Here is a 15,765-nt window from a genome sequence, read left to right as displayed (position 1 = left end):
TAATCCATTACAAGATAGTAGAGGGGGGAAGAAACACAATAGGATCCAAATATAATAGCAAAGCTCGCGATACATCAAGATCGTACCACCTCAAGAACACGACAGAGAGAGATCAAACACATAGCTACTAGTACATACCCTCAGCACCGAGGGAGAACTACTCCCTCCTCGTCATGGAGAGCACCGGGACGATGAAGATGGCCACCGGAGAGGGATTGCCCCCTCCGGTAGGGTGCCAGAACAGGTCTAGATTGGTTTTTGGTGGCTACAGAGGCTTCTGGCAGCGGAACTCCCGATCTATTGTGCTCCCCGATCGTTTTAGGGTATATGGAGATATATAGGCAGAAGAAGTACGTCAGGGGAGCCACGAGGAGCCCACGAGGGTGGAGGGCACGCCCAGGGGGGTGGGTGCGCCCCCCTGCCTCGTGGCTTCCTCGTTGCTTCCCTTACGTGGACTCCAAGTCTCCAGGGTTGCGTTCCTTCCAAAAATAAGTTCCGTGAAGTTTCAGGTCAATTGGACTCCGTTTGATTTTCCTTTTCTGCGATACTCTAAAACAAGGAAAAAACAGAAACTAGCACTGGGCTCTAGGTTAATAGGTTAGTCCCAAAAATCATATAAAATATCATATAGATGCATATAAAACATCCAAGGTTGATAATATAATAGCATGGAACAATAAAAAATTATAGATACGTTGGAGACGTATCAAGGTAGTAGCCATGTCTCATGTGCATCGAAGTGGAAATGTGAGAGGAGAGATGTCACCTCGGTTTCGAGAGCTCTTGCACGTGCTCGTGTCATGGGTCTGCTAGGCACTTGGTGAGGCGATGGTAGGTCCATGGAGATGACCTTGGGATGCTCCGTATCAAGAACATTATCCCCCGGATGAAGGGGTGGAGTGGAAACCCTAGCCCACGGAGGAAATGGGGGAGGAACACTACCCTCTCGTCGGGCTTCCGCGTGGGAATGATTTGGCCTTGAGCTGGAAGATGGTGGGCGATTTCCTTCGCCAGGTACCCGGTCGCCCGAAGCTCGGCGATGTCCTCCTCCTTGATGGAGGAAGCCATCCACTTGCCTTGACCTCCGGATCCGGACATGGTTGAGTGCTTTCTCGAGTGCGAAATAGATGAGGACTTGGGCACTGGAGCTCAAGAGTGGAAAGGCAGGAAGAAGGCGTGGGGGAAGGAGGAATCTTATCTCCTTATAAGGGCAGTGAATATTGAACGCCACCCCACTCGCCTCAAAATTCTCCTGCTCCCAAGGGCTGTATAAACAGCACGATTGGGTTACCCACGCTCATATTGATGAGCATCCCACGATAAGGGGACACGATCTCTGCTTTGACAAGACGTGCCAATGGCAACCGCGTCTCGAAACATGGAGCGGCAGACGAAAAACGGTTCGAAATTATGACTGGACGGACGTGATGTCATGTTGTAAAAAGTTGTCAGCGGATTGGACTCGTGGATTATTGTATTCTCTCTTCGGTTGTGTATGGTGTGTGTTACAGGTCCGGACATGATCAATTCGTCCGAAGATTATTTTGGAGTTCGGAAGGAGGAACCCGCCTTGCAATGCCTAAGGCAACAGTACGCGCCGGATATCTTGTCATTGAAGCCAGGTTCAGGGGCTACTGAGGGAGTCCTGGACTAAGGGGTCCTCGGGCATCTGGCCTGTTAGCCATGGGCTGGACTGATGGGCTATGAAGATACGAAGACCAAAGATTGTACCCGTGTCCGGATGGGACTCTCCTTGGTGTGGAAGGCAAGCTTGGCGACCGGATATGTAGATTCCTTTCTTTGTAACCGACCTTGTGTAACCCTAGATCCTCCCGGTGTCTATATAAACCGGAGGACTTAGTCCGGATAGGAGGGATACTCATCATAATATCCATACAAGCTAGACCTCTAGGGTTTAGTCATTACGATCTCGAGGTAGATCAACTGTTGTAATACTCATATTCATCAATATCAATCAAGCAGGACGTAGGGTATTACCTCCATAGAGAGGGCCCGAACCTGGGTAAACCTCGTGTCCCTTGTCTCCTATTACCATCGACCTTAGATGCATAGTTCGGGACCCCCTGTCGGTGTCAAAACCGGCGGATCTCGGGTAGTGGGTCCCGAACTGTGCGTCTAGGCCGGATGGTAACAGGAGGCAGGGAACACGATGTTTTACCCAGGTTCGGGCCCTCTTGATGGAGGTAAAACCCTATGTCCTGCTTGATTAATATTGATGATATGGGTAGTACAAGAGTAGATCTACCACAAGATCAAGGAGGCTAAACCCTAGAAGCTAGCCTATGGTATGATTGTTGTATATGGAGTTGATTGCCTACGGACTACAACCCTCCAGTTTATATAGACACCGGATAGGGTTAGGGTTACACAGAGTCGGTTACAATGGTAGGAGATCTTGAATATCCGCATTGCCAAGCTTGCCTTCCACACCAAGGAAAGTCCCATCCGGACACGGGACGAAGTCTTCAATCTTGTATCTTCATAGTCCAGGAGTCCGGCTGAAGGTATAGTCCAGCTACACGAACACCCCCTAATCCAGGACTCCCTCAGTAGCCCCTAAACCAGGCTTCAATGACGACGAGTCCGGCGCGCAAATTGTCTTCGGCATTGCAAGGCGGGTTCCTCCTCCAAGTCCTTCATAGAAGATTGTAAACACCAAGAGTAGTGTCCGGCTCTGCAAAATAAGCTTCCACATATCGCCATAGAGAGTATAATATCAACACAAATCAAAACTGCTGACGTATTCCGCAGTGTGTCATCACACTACGGCCAAGTCCTTTACTCGAATCGTTTTTACTTTTCCACCTCAGCATGTTTTGCGAGGCGGTTTCCTTGGCACGTCTTGTCAAAGCAGAGATCGTGTACCCCCTTTACGGGATTCTCATCAATACGGACGTGGGTAACCCAACCGCGCCATTTATCACGGCGCTTGGGAGGCAAGCGAGTTTTACTAGGCTGGTGGGGACGCACAACCGCATCCGCCCATATAAGGGGATAAGGATCCACCTTTTTACCTACGCCTTCTTCCTCCTTTGCCTATCCATCTCCTGCGCACTCGAGCTCCAGCGCCCAAGCCCGCACTTCCCACCTCAACCTTCTCCAGCAATGTCCGGAGCGGGAGGCAAGTGGATGGTCTCCTCCGCTATGGAGGGCCAAGTCAAGAAGCTAAGGAAGGCCGGATACTTGTCCAAGGACATCGCGCACCGGCTTCCCGAAAAGGGGCAGCTTCTCCCCACCCCAAGGCCCCATGAGAGGGTAGTATTTATTCCCCACTTCCTCCGCGGACTGGGTTTTCCACTCCACCCATTTGTCCGGGGGCTCATGTTCTACTACGGCCTGAATTTCCACGATCTGGCCCCGAACTTCATCCTCAACATCTCGGCGTTTATTGTCGTGTGCGAGGCTTTCCTCCGCGTCCGCCCTCATTTCGGCCTCTGGCTCAAGACCTTCAACGTCAAGCCCAAGGTGGTGCGCGGCAGCTAGGCGGAGTGCGGAGGCGCCATGGCGGGCAAGATGGCCAACGTCCTATGGTTCGAGGGCTCTTTTGTGGAGACCCTAAAGGGGTGGCAATCCGGGTGGTTTTACATCGCCGAGCCACGCGATCCGAAATGGACCGCAGCCCCCGAGTTCCGATCCGGACCCCCCACGCGGCTTATGTCCTGGAAAGAGACGGGCCTGTCGTGGGGTGACGAAAAAGAGGTGACCGGATTGCAAACATGCATCCAATCCCTGGTGAACAAGCCAATCCGGCTTGTTAATGTAATCCAGGTTATGCTCGTCCGCCGGATCCTCTCGTGGCAACAACGGGATTTTAATCTGTGGGAGTTCGACCCGGCGCAGCACCAAACCCTTAGCAGGCTCTTCGACACGATGTACGAAGATGCCTGGAAGGTGCTATTCAAGGGCGCCGAGGCTCCCGCATCCGCTTCCGAGGACCGCAGATACAGCTTGCAGCATCACGCTAGCGAGGTAAGCTATCTTCACCTTTTACAGGATGTTAAGCTTTCTTCATAGTTTGACTCTATGCGGGATCTAAACTCCCTTACCTTTGACATGCTTGGCGGGCGATATCCGGACCGATTAACTGTCCGGCTCCGCTGCCCGAAGACCCAGCCCTAGCTCTACTAGTGAAGCTGCTAGTTCCGGCGCCTTATGTGGTGCCGGAGAAGAAGGCCAAGAAGAAGAAGACCACGGGGACTCGAAAGAGTGCCCGTAATGTGGTGGTGTCGGACTCATCATCCGACGAGTCCGAGACGCCCTCTTCCCGTGAAAACGAGGAGGAGGAAGAAGAAAACTCTCCCCCCCAGCGGAGGGAGGAGAGAAGAGGAAGGCCGCCCCAACGGGGGAGGCTGAGAGGTCTAGGAAAAGGAAGACCCCTCCGCCGGACTACTCCCCCGACGCCGAAGAGGGCGGAGAGGAGTGGCCAAACAGGGCCAAGCGTTCGGCGAAATCGTAAGTTCGGATATCAGAATAACTCATGATGTTCCTTTGTTGCACAGCTTTCCCTGATGTCGAATGTAATTATGCAGTCCGCCCCAGGCCGAATTCGACGAATCGTCGGGCGGCTCCCTGGACTCATCGGACGTGAACTCAGTTCCGCCCGCTGTCTCCCCCTGCACTGCAGAAGACGCCGAAGTGGCGTCGCGACAAGCTCCGGGGCAGGAGGAGGTGGTCCCAGAGGAGCCGCAAGGCAACCTCCCGGACTCCAGGAGTGAAGGGGATAAGGCCCCCCAGGGCTCCAAGTCCGGCTTTGTGCCGGACACCGCGCCAGAATCTTCCACAGTTCCGGACTGCGGTAGGCGAACTCCTTCCAAGAGGAGCAAGCCTTCTGAGCCGGTGGCCTCCGTCCAACCGAAGGTGCCGGACAATCTGCTGGAGGTGCTCGACGGCGCCTCCATCGACGAGGGGCACCGTACTATTATGAGTACGGTGATCCAGAAGGTTCGGTCCGTCAAGAGCGGACTGACTGAAGCTTGCGCTAGCCTTCTAACAGGCTTCGAGGTAAAAAGTATGTAAAAATATTACCGCATAGACAGTAGCCCCTGATGCTCTATTTGGCGTTCGGAAAGAAAAGCCGAATAGAGGATCTATTAAATTTCGCAGGAGTCTAACAAAAAAAGAGTCAATATGCGTATGCAGGCTTCGCTGCTATCCACCGCCGCACTGACTGCGGAGGTGGGTGTCTTGAAGCAGGACTTCGAGCAGACCAAGCAAGAGCTCGGCCTTGCCAAGCGGCGGCTCGAGGAGAAAGAAGGTAAGAAATACCTTACAGAAAAGGTGCCTATAGAAAAGCGTGATTGCAAAAAAGATAACAAGATTGTACTGCTTATTGTAGGGGCCACGACTGAAGTGGCGACCCTTAAGTCGGCGCTATCTGAGGCCGAAAAGAAAACGGCCGCGAAGCGCACCGAGCGAGACAGACTTGGGGCTCAGGTCGGCGAGGTGCAGCAAGAGCTTCAGGCTCTCATGAAAAAACATGAGAGTTTGGAGCTTGAGTCAAAGGCACAAGCATCCGAGCTCGCGACGGCCCTTGAGACTACCAAGTCTGCCAAGGCCGAAGCCCAAAAGGCCCTCCAAGAGTTGGAGGAGATGAGGAAGATAGCAGCGGGTAAGGCATTCTTCATGCAAAGTAGAAATATAAAAATAAACTACTTGTTACTTACCCGAATCCGGAGCTCTCCAGGGGCATTCGCAGATCTTCCCCGGAGCGTATCCGATGCCGCCGCATTCTACCGAGCTGAAGAGGGCAGCTCGACGGAGAAGGTGTTCTGGTCTCAGTATTCTGAGGCCGGACACCCTGTGCCTTTGAGCGACCAGCTGAAACAGCTGGTCGAGCTCCACAAGGCGGCCGAACAGGCCATGAAGGGCTTCATAGTTCGTCTATGGCCCGGAGAGGCCCTGCCTGGGAGCTATTTCGGGCTGGTGCGGCGGCTGGTGGAGGCCTGTCCGAGGCTCGAGGTCATCAAGCGCTCCGTATGCATCGAAGGTGCCCGTCGGGCCCTTGCCCGTGCAAAGGTGCACTGGGGTAAGCTGGACGGTGAGAAGCTTGTGAAGGACGGGCCGCCGCCGGGGAAGGAGCATCGCAAGCCCGAGAACTACTACAAGGATGTTCTTGCAGGTGCCCGCCTTGTGGCAGATGAATGTACCAAGGATGTGATTTTTGAATGAACTCGCTCGTGTTTATCCTGTGCGCTGAAAACTTGTTCATATGCGCTAAGCAATGCTTATTGAATTTAAAATATTACTTTCTGTGTGGCCATTTATCAAAAAATTGAGAGATGGCCAGTCGTCGGCTTCTGCCCCCATGCCACTAGTGCTGGGGTGTTCGGGATAAACCTGAGCGCTCTTTTTCCCATAGTTGGGTCCTTCGAGGGAGGCGCTCAGCACAACGAACCAGGCAATCGGACTATAATGCTTGAACACTCTCAATTAGCCATAGAACTCTATAATTTTAAATTTCAGCGAAGCCCCTAGTTCGGAAGACCGAGTTCGGGGCGCTATCCACGCCTTGGACGGACAAAGCCAGCTCCTCGCTCGAAGCGGCATAAGTCTTTAGGGACTCGAAAAACCTCTCGAACAGCGACCGGTCTCTCACCTCATCATGACAGTCAGTTTTAGCTTTCTCCACTGAGGTGCTTAACCCAGCTGAACCGGGGCACAATCGCAGTGGTTCTCCTAGTGCTACCTTAGCCGATAGAGCGGAACGTAAGGCACCAAAACATAGGAGCCGGGCAAACCCAACTATTGACCCAAATCATGATTCGGAGCCGATGCATATAGTGCTATAAGTTCGGGGTGCCGCACTTGTGAAAGTGTACGGACTTCTCACGCCATAATGAGGGGTACTGAAGCCCCTGGCGTGTTTGCCGTACCATGGTGTACGGGTGCAATCATGTCATTTAATAAACATATTTGTAAAAAGAGGATAATGCAAAAAATAGACAAAAAGCTAAGCATTGTTTATAGAGAGGCTATTTATCAAAGCCGAACGATACAAATAGTGCGGTAAGCAAAAGATATTGGACTATTCAGTATGTCCTGACCAGGAGCAGGCCGCGGAATTGTATTTAAAACAGGTATACCGCTCGTAATAGAGACCACCTGGGAGTTCCATAATGCGGCATGGCTTGTCTGCCTCCCTGGATCTTGCATCGTTTGTGCGGCAGTCGAATTGCCGAACATGTCGTCCGAAGTATGGAGTCCTGAAAGTAAGAAAAAATTAAAAAAAGAATCCGGCAGCCCCTAGTACGTTTTAAGCCGTATTTTGGGTGTGCCGTTATTGTGCCCCTTCCCCTGTGCCCATGGTATTTCAAGGGCGTAGTTATGTACGCGAGGTACTGGTTTCGCTATGTCGTGAAAGCTGGGGTTGGGGCTGCATTGCTATGCTTGCTCAGAGTGTGCCAGGCGGTCCTGCTGTGGGTTACTCCGGGCGCGCTTGGCAGTGTCTGGCTTTTTAATGGCCGGACTGGAGGATTGCCTGAGAAGGCTACTTTGTACCTCCGCTGCGAGAGCCGCCGTATGCTCCTCCGTACGGAGGGAGCGTTCGGTGTTTCCGTTGACCGTAATTACTCCTCGAGGGCCTGGCATCTTGAGCTTGAGATATGCGTAGTGCGGCACCGCATTAAACTTTGCGAATGTGGTTCGTCCGAGCAGGGCGTGATAGCCACTGCGAAACAGGACTATATCGAAGATTAACTCTTCGCTTCGGAAATTGTCCAGGGATCCGAAGACCACGTCAAGTGTTACTGAGCCTGTACAGTTGGCTTCTACACCTGGTATAACGCCTTTAAAGGTCGTTCTTGTGGGCTTAATCCTTGACGGATCTATGCCCATTTTCCGCACTGTATCCTGATAAAGCAGGTTCAGGCTACTGCCGCCGTCCATGAGGACTCTTGTGAGATGAAATCCGTCGATGATTGGGTAGAGAACCAATGCGGCGAAGCCACCATGACAGATGCTAGTGGGATGGTCCCTTCGATCAAAAATGATCGGGCAGGAGGACCATGGGTTGAACTTTGGGGCGACTAGCTCCATCGTGTATACGTCCCGTAGCGCACGCTTCCGCTCCCGCTTGGGAATGTGGGTCGCGTATATCATGTTTACCATCCGCACTTGTGGGGGAAAGCCCTTCTGTCCATTGTTGTTCGGCGGCTTGGGCTCCTCGTCGTCGCTGTGCAGCCCCTTGTCTCTGTTTTCGGCCCTTAACTTGCCTGCCTGCTTGAACACCCAACAATCCCTGTTAGTGTGATTGGCTGGCCTTTCGGGGGTGCCATGTATCTGGCACAAGCGATCGAGTATTCGGTCCAAACTGGACGGGCCCTGAGTATTCTTTTTGAGTGGCTTTTTCCGCTGACCGGATTTGTAGCCTTTGAATCCGGCATTGACTGCCGTGTCTTCATTGCTGTCGCTGTTAACGCGGTGTTTTTGCTTATTCCGGCGTGTCCTGCCACTTTTGTCCTTGGTATCCGAATTACCAGGGTTCTTTGATAAGTTGTTACTACGAGCTAGCCAGCTGTCTTCTCCTGCGCAAAAGCGGGTCATGAGTGTCGTGAGGGCTGCCATGGATTTCGGCTTTTCCTGTCCCAGGTGTCGGGCAAGCCACTCGTCGCGGATGTTATGCTTGAAGGCTGCTAGGGCCTCTGCGTCCGGACAGTCGACTATCTGGTTTTTCTTTGTTAGGAACCGTGTCCAGAATTGTCTGGCTGATTCCTCTGGCTGCTGAATTATGTGGCTTAAGTCGTCAGCATCCGGCGGTCGCACGTAAGTGCCCTGGAAGTTGTCGAGGAATGCGGCTTCCAGGTCCTCCCAAGAACCGATTGAGTCTGCTGGCAAGCTGTTAAGCCAATGCCGGGCCGGTCCTTTAAGTTTGAGCGGGAGGTATTTGATGGCGTGTAGATCATCGCCGCGTGCCATGTGGATTGAAGGAGATAATCATCGATCCATACTGCCGGATCTGTTGTGCCATCGTATGATTCGATGTTTACGGGTTTGAAACCCTCTGGGATTTTATGATCCATTACTTCATTCGTGAAGCATAGCGGGTGTGCGGTGCCTCTGTACTGGGCTATATCACGACGCAGCTCGGAAGAGCTATGTCTGTTGTGTTCGGCCCGGCCGGATTTGTTGTATCCGGAGTGAAGATCATTGTCACATGTCGTAGGGCGCCTGCGCGATCCGTAGATCGATCTTGTTTGTCTTGCCTTATCCTCCAGTATGTCTCGCAGGTTGGGTGCATTTTCCCGTGCCTTAGTTGAGCGGCGTCAGGGCATGGCTTGGATGGAGGGCCGAGAGGCCTCTTTGTCGCGGCCGCGAGGTGGCCGGTCTGCCATGTCATGCGCTGGTGATGTAGGTGCTTCCTCCTCTGATCGGGGTAGCGGCCTGCGCTTCGGGTAACCCTTGGAGGGGCGTTCGAGTTCATACTCTTCGGCCGCAAGGACTTCAGTCCATCTGTCAGCTAGCAAATCTTGGGCAGCTCTAAGTTGTTGCTGCTTTTTCTTGAGGCTGCTTGCCGTGGCTAAAAGCCTGCGTTTAAAACGCTCTTGTTCGGCGGGGTCTGATGGTATGACGAATTTGTCGTCATCGAGGCTTGCCGTGTCTTCGAAGGGAGGCGTATAGTTATCATCCTCGACCTCTCGGTCTGCCGCTCTCTCATGAGGGCTGGCTTCTCCATCTTCCTGTGCCGAATCTTGCTGAGGTGGGTGTTCTTCGGTGCTATCCGGGGTAGTATCATCTCCTGTGCCGGAATCACCGTTTTTGCTTTGGCGGGATTTAGAGCGGCGCCGCTGACGCCGGCGCTTTGGCTGTTTCTTGGGGGCGTCATCCCCCACTGTTCCATCGCCATCTCCATCTTTTGGAGTATCCACCATATATATGTCATATGAAGAGGTGGCCTTCCAGTGCCCTACAGGTGCTGGTTCCTGTTCGTCTCCTACATCGTCGTCCATGCCGTCGATGTCTTCGGAGCTGAGGTCAAGCATGTCGATTAGATCGTCGACAGTGGCTACAAAGTGGGTGGTGGGTGGGCTTTGAATTTCCTCATCGTGCGTATCCCACCCTCGCTGACCGTAGTCCGGCCAGGGCTCTCCTGATAAAGAGAGAGACTTAAGAGAATTCAGGATGTCGCCAAAAGGCGAATGCTGAAAGATGTCTGCGGTGGTGAACTCCATTATCGGCGCCCAATCGGATTCGATTGGCAGGGGCGCGGGGGGTTCGGACTCCGGGGAGGAGTCCGGATCCTCGGAGTCACGGGTCGTGCAGAGTGCGGGGCTAGCGTTCGGCTCGATCGCTTTTGGGATCGCAGCCGCCGAGGTGACGTCCAACCGCTCATCCTCGATTGGCGCAATAGGCTCCGAGTTAGGGGTCGGAACGGATGCGTGTGCGGCCTCCAGGACTCTGTCCGGGGGCAGAGCTAGATCATGCCTCTCGAGATAGTGCGGCGCGCTTGGCCGTGGCTCGAGTCCGTCGAAGATCAAGTCTCTGCGGATGTCAGCCGTGTAGTTTAAGCTTCCAAACCTGACTTGATGGCCAGGGGGTAGCTTTCGATCTGCTCCAGGTGGCCGAGCGAATTGGCCCGCAAAGCGAAGCTGCCGAAGACGAAGATCTGTCCGGGGAGCAAAGTCTCACCCTGGACCACATCGTTGTTGATGATCAAAGGAGCCATCGGGCCTAAAGGTGACGACATAGAGGAACTCTCAATGAAAGCACCAATGTCGGTGTCAAAACCGGCGGATCTCGGGTAGTGGGTCCCGAACTGTGCGTCTAGGCCGGATGGTAACAGGAGGCAGGGAACACGATGTTTTACCCAGGTTCGGGCCCTCTTGATGGAGGTAAAACCCTACGTCCTGCTTGATTAATATTGATGATATGGGTAGTACAAGAGTAGATCTACCACGAGATCAAGGAGGCTAAACCCTAGAAGCTAGCCTATGGTATGATTGTTGTATATGGAGTTGATTGCCTACGGACTATAACCCTTCGGTTTATATAGACACCGGATAGGGTTAGGGTTACACAGAGTCGGTTACAATGGTAGGAGATCTTGAATATCCGCATCGCCAAGCTTGCCTTCCACGCCAAGGAAAGTCCCATCCGGACACGGGACGAAGTCTTCAATCTTGTATCTTCATAGTCCAGGAGTCCGGCTGAAGGTATAGTCCGGCTACCCAAACACCCCCTAATCCAGGACTCCCTGACCCCCTAACCGAGATCCGCCAGTTTTGACACCGACAATGACCTAGGAAACTACGAATACCTTTGATGTCCTTAGGACATGGCATTTTCTCAATAGCATCAACCTTAGCTTGGTCCACTTCAATACCTATTTCAGAAATTTTATGACCCAAGACAATGCCTTCATTAACCATAAAGTGGCATTTTCCCAATTCAAGACAATATTTGTTTGTTCACATCTCTACAAAACTCGATCAAGATTGCTTAAACAATCATCAAAAGACTTCCCATAAATAGAGAAGTCATCCATGAAAACCTCAACAATCTTTTCACAAAAGTCAGAGAATATATCAGTCATACATCTTTGAAAGGTAGCAGGTGCATTACATAAACCAAAAGGCATATGTCTATAAGCACAGGTTCCAATAGGACAAGTAAAAGTGGTCTTTTCTTGATCAGGTTGAGAAACAGTTATTTGTGAAAAGCCAGAATATCCATCAAGGAAGCAAAAGTGTGTGTGCTTAGATAATCTTTCAAGCATTTGATCAATAAAGGGCAAAGGGTAATGATCTTTCCTAGTTGCTTTATTTAATTTTCTAAAATCAATTACCATTCTGTAGCCTGTAACAATTCTTTGTGGAATAAGTTCATTTTTATCATCAGGAACAACCGTTATACCTCCCTTCTTAGGGACACAATGAACAAGACTTACCCATCTACTATCAGCTATTGGATAAATTATACCTACTTCCAGAAGTTTTAATATTTCTGTTCTTACCACCTCTTTCATCTTCGGATTTAATCGACATTGGTGATCAACAACGGGTTTAGCATCAGGTTCCATATTAATTTTGTGCTGACATAGAGTGGGACTAATGCCCTTGAAATCATCAAGAGTATATCCAATAGCAGCTCGGTGCTTCCTTAGAACTTTCAATAACCTTTCTTCTTCATGTTCTGAAAGGTTAGCACTAATAATAACAGGATATATCTTCTTTTCATCAAGAAAAGCATATTTCAAAGTGTCTGGCAATTGTTTTAATTCAAACACAGGATCACCCTTAGGTGGAGGAGGACCTCCAAGAGTTTCAATAGGCAAATTGTGTTTAAGTAGAGGACGTTGTTCAAAGAAAATATTATCTATTTCATTTCATTTCTTTCATGCATATGTAAATCATTCTCATGGTCTAGCAAATATTGTTCTAAAGGATCAGTAGGTGGCACATCAATAGAAGTAAGACCAATTAATTCATCCTTGCTAGACAATTCTTTTTCATGATGGTTCCTACTAAACTTGGAAAAATTAAACTCATGAGACTCGTCACCAAAGCTAACACCCACAGTTTGTTTCTGACAATCTATCTTAGCATTAACGGTGTTCAAGAAAGGTCTACCAAAGATAATGGGAGAGAAGTCAGCTTGTGGGGAACCAAGAACAAGAGAATCAGTAGGATATTTTATTTTCCCACACAAGACTTCAACATCTCTAATAATCCCACAAGGTGATATGGTGTCTCTATTTGCGAGTTTAATAGTAACATCTATGTCTTCTAACTCTATAGGTGCTATGTCTTCCCTAATTTCTTGTTATAACTTGTAAGGAATAGCACTCACACTAGCACCCATGTCACATAAACCATGATAACGGTGATCTCCTATTTTAACTGAAATGACAGGCAGGCTAACAACTGGTCTATTTTTATTCCTTTTTCGGGTTTGGCAATTCTAGCAGCTTCTGCACAGAAGTAGATAACATGCCCATCCACATCTTCTTCCAAGAGATCTTTAACCGTAGCAATATTAGGTTCAACTCTAATTTTTTTCATCTGGTTTAGGTGTTCTAACAGAGCTTTTGTTAACCATAGTCGAAACTTTAGCATGTTCCTTTATCCTAACAGGAAAAGGAGGTTTCTCAAGCAGTAGGTACAACTGGATCAACATTATAAAGTATAGCTTCTTCTTTAACTGGTACCAGTTATTTAATTTCTTCTTTAATCGGTGGGTACTATTTAAAACACTTCTCCTTAGGGAGTTCAACATGAGTAGCAAATGATTCACAAAAGGAGGCTACTATCTCAGAGTCAAGTCCATATTTAGTGGTAAACTTTTGAAAAGCATCGGTATCCATAAAAGATTTAACACAATCATACTTAAGTTTAATACCTGACTCTTTACCTTCGTCAAGTTCCCAATCTTCAGAGTTGCGTTTAATTCTTTCCAAAAGATCCCACCCGAATTCAATAGTCTTCTTCATAAAAGAACCAACATAAGAAGTATCAAGCATGGTTTGATCATTGCGAGAAACCCGAGCATAAAAATTCTGGATACTTGAGAGATCATGGTTGGGGCATGAATATAACATTGACTTAAGCCTCCCCCAAGCTAGAGCGATACTTTCTCCTTCACAAGGCCAAAAAATTGTGTATATAATTCCGATCACGATGAACTAGATGCATAGGATAAATTTTTTGGTGGAACTCCAATTTCAAACGATTCCAATTCCATGATCCAATATCATCGCATAGCCTATACCATGCCAATGATTTTCCCTTCAAAGATAAAGTGAAAACCTTTCTCATCACCTCATCTCCGGGTAAACCTGCAAGCTTAAACAATCCACAAATTTGTTCCACTTATATTAAGTGCGTATCGGGATGTTCGGTTCCATCTCCTGCATAAGGATTAGCTAGCAGTTGTTCTATCATACCTGAAGGAATTTCATATTCAATATTTTCAGTAGGTGATGTAGGTTGAGGGGCAATTGATTGTGGTTCCGGACGAGGTGAAGATACCCCGAACAAACCCCTCAAAGAATTGTTTTCCATAGTAACAAGTGACAATAAATTTCAGCACACTATATAAATGTTTCCTTACCGAATTCCACTTACCATAAGCGCTTCACTCCCCGGCAACGGCGCCAAAAAATAGCCTTGATGACCCACAAGTATAGGGGATCAATTGTAGCTCTTTTCGGTAAGTAAGAGTGTCGAACCCAACGAGGAGTAGAAGGAAATGACAAGTAGTTTCCAGTAAGTAGTGTTTGCAAGTGCTGAAATTGTAAGTAGCGAGTAGTTTGATGGCAAGGTAATTTGTAACGAGCAAGTAACGATAATTGTAACAAGTATGCAGCAAGGTAGCCCAATCCTTTTGAGGCAAAGGACAGGCCAAAACAGTTTCTTATAATGAGCAAAGCGTTCTTGAGGGTACACGGGAATTTCATCTAGTCACTTTCATCATATTGGTTTGATTTGTGTTCGCTACTTTGATAATTTGATATGTGGGTGGACCGGTGCTTAGGTGTTGTTCTTACTTGAACAAACCTCATACTTATGACTAACCCTCCCGCAAGCATCCGCAACTACGAGAAAAGTACTAAGAATAAATTCTAACCATAGCATTAAACTCTAGGATCCAATCGGTCCCTTATGGAATAGTGCATAAACTGGGGTTTAAGTTTCTATCAGTCTCGCAACCCACCATCTATTTACTACTCCACAATGCATTCCCTTAGGCCCAAATATGGTGAAGTGTCATGTAGTCGACATTCACATGACACCAATAAGGGAATCACAACATACACACTATCAAAATATCGAACACATATCAAATTCACATGATTACTTGCAACATGATTTCTCCCGTGACCTCAAGAACAAAAGTAACTACTCACAAATAATAATCATGCTCAAGATCAGAGGGGTATTAAATAGCATATTGGATCTGAACATATAATCTTCCACCAAATAAACCATATAGTAATCAACTACAAGATGTAATCAACACTACTAGTCACCCCTAGCAACAATCTATAGTTCCGGTAACAAGATTGCATACAAGAGATGAACTAGGGTTTGAGATGAGATGGTGCTCGTGAAGATGTTGATGGAGTTGCCCTCCCCGAGATGGGAGAGTTGTTGGTGATGATGATGACGATGATTTCCCCCTCCGAGAGGGAAGTTCCCCCGACAGAATCGCTCCGCGGGAGGGCAAAAGTGCTCCTGCCCAAGTTCTGCCTCGAGGCCGTGGCGCTTCATCCCGAAAGTCCTCCTCTTATTCTTTCTAGGTCAAAACCACTTATATACCAGAAGATGGGCACTAGAGGTGGGTCGAGGAGGCCACAACCCACCAGGGCGCTCCTGGGGGGCCTGGCGCGCCCAGGTGGGTTGTGCCCACGTGGTGGCCCCCTCTAGTGTTTATTGGCTCAAGTATTTCTCAAATAATCCATAAAAAAACTCCGGAAAGTTTCAGCTCATTTGGAGTTGTGCAGAATAGGTGGCATGAAGTAGCTTTTTCAGGTCCAGATTTCCAGCTGCCGGAATTCTCCTCTTGGTGTTTTCCTTGCAAATTATGAGAGAAAAGGCATTAGAATTACTCCAAAAAGCATTATTATGGATAAAAACATTATAAATAGCAGTAAAAAACATGATGTAAAATGGACGTATCACCTCTTCACTGGAGGGAGGTGGTCTAACACGTGGCGACACTTCATAAACGACATCCCAACCATTCAGATTTGTATTAGTTTGGCACGCCCATGGTAGATAGAAAACTTGGGTCGCCTGTTGAGCCGTAATA

Source organism: Triticum urartu, chromosome 7A, assembly GCF_056163025.1.
Source record: "Triticum urartu cultivar PI428250 chromosome 7A, HENAU_Tu73, whole genome shotgun sequence".
Classification (NCBI taxonomy): domain Eukaryota; kingdom Viridiplantae; phylum Streptophyta; class Magnoliopsida; order Poales; family Poaceae; genus Triticum; species Triticum urartu.
Note: the sequence above shows the minus strand (reverse complement) of the source record.